The sequence below is a fragment of the Mirounga leonina genome, unplaced genomic scaffold, assembly GCF_011800145.1.
Source record: "Mirounga leonina isolate KUSES-001 unplaced genomic scaffold, KU_Mleo_1.0 Mir_176, whole genome shotgun sequence".
NCBI classification, from domain to species: domain Eukaryota; kingdom Metazoa; phylum Chordata; class Mammalia; order Carnivora; family Phocidae; genus Mirounga; species Mirounga leonina.
In genome coordinates, this window is record NW_023270454.1 from 48041777 (window position 1) to 48042875 (window position 1099).

The following is a 1099-nucleotide window of genomic DNA, read 5'->3' on the forward strand; positions in this document are numbered from 1 at the left end:
ATAAACAAACTGTAAGTTTATCCATGCAATGGAGTAACACCAGCAAGCAAAGGGAACAAACTATTGATTAATCCCAGTATCAGAGGTGAATCTCAAAGGTATTTTGCTGAGAGAAAGAAACCAATTTCAAAATGTTGTATATTGTATGATCCCATTTATATAATATTCTAGAAAAGGAAAACTATAGGAACAATATTTGACAGAGGCTAGGTTTGGAGGGAGTGTTGACTACAAAGGGGCAGTACAAATGAGTTTTTTGGGTAGTAGAACTCTTCCATATCCTAATCATAATGGTCATTAGACAAACCTATATATACAGGTACTAAACTCAGACTTGTGCACCAAAATCAGTTCATTTTAATGCATGTATATTTAGGGGAAAAAATCAGACGTAATGCTAAAGGAAGGAAGAGTTGGAGGGAAAGAGTGAAGAAGAGGGAGTGGGAAAGGAAGGGAAGGAATATTGTTGCATGCTAACATAGCAAAATTGTGGAAATCTTTCTTTAGTTATTCCTTTTATTTTAAATATTATTTATTTGACAGAGAGAGAGAGCTAGAGCAGGAACACAAGCAGGGGGAGTTGGAGAGGGAGAAGCAAGCTGAGTGGGGAACTCGATGTGGGGCTCGATCCCAGGACCCTGGGATCATGACCTGAGCCGAAGGCAGACGCCTAACCAACTGACCCACCCAAGTGTCCCTCTTTAGTTATTCCTAAGGAAATTTCTAAGTGAGTGGGTACCAGTTTGTTTCAATTAACAATATCCAATTGTTAAAATGATTCAGTCTCTGACGCCTGGGTGGCTCAGTTGGTTAAGCATCTGCGTTCAGCTCAGGTCACGATCCCAGGGTCCTGGGATGGAGCCCTGAGTGGGGCTCTCTGCTCAGCGGGGAGCCTGCTTCTCCCTCTCTCTTTGCCCGCCCCACCCCCTGTCTTGTGTTCTCTCTCAAATAAATAAGTAAAATCTTTAAAAAAAATGATTCAGTCTCCCAAATAAGATAGCAACAAAATCTGTGGGTTTTTTTTTTTTTTAAGTTTTTATTTAAATTCCAGGGACTTAACATAGTGTAATATTGGTTTCAGGTGTAGATTTTAGTGATT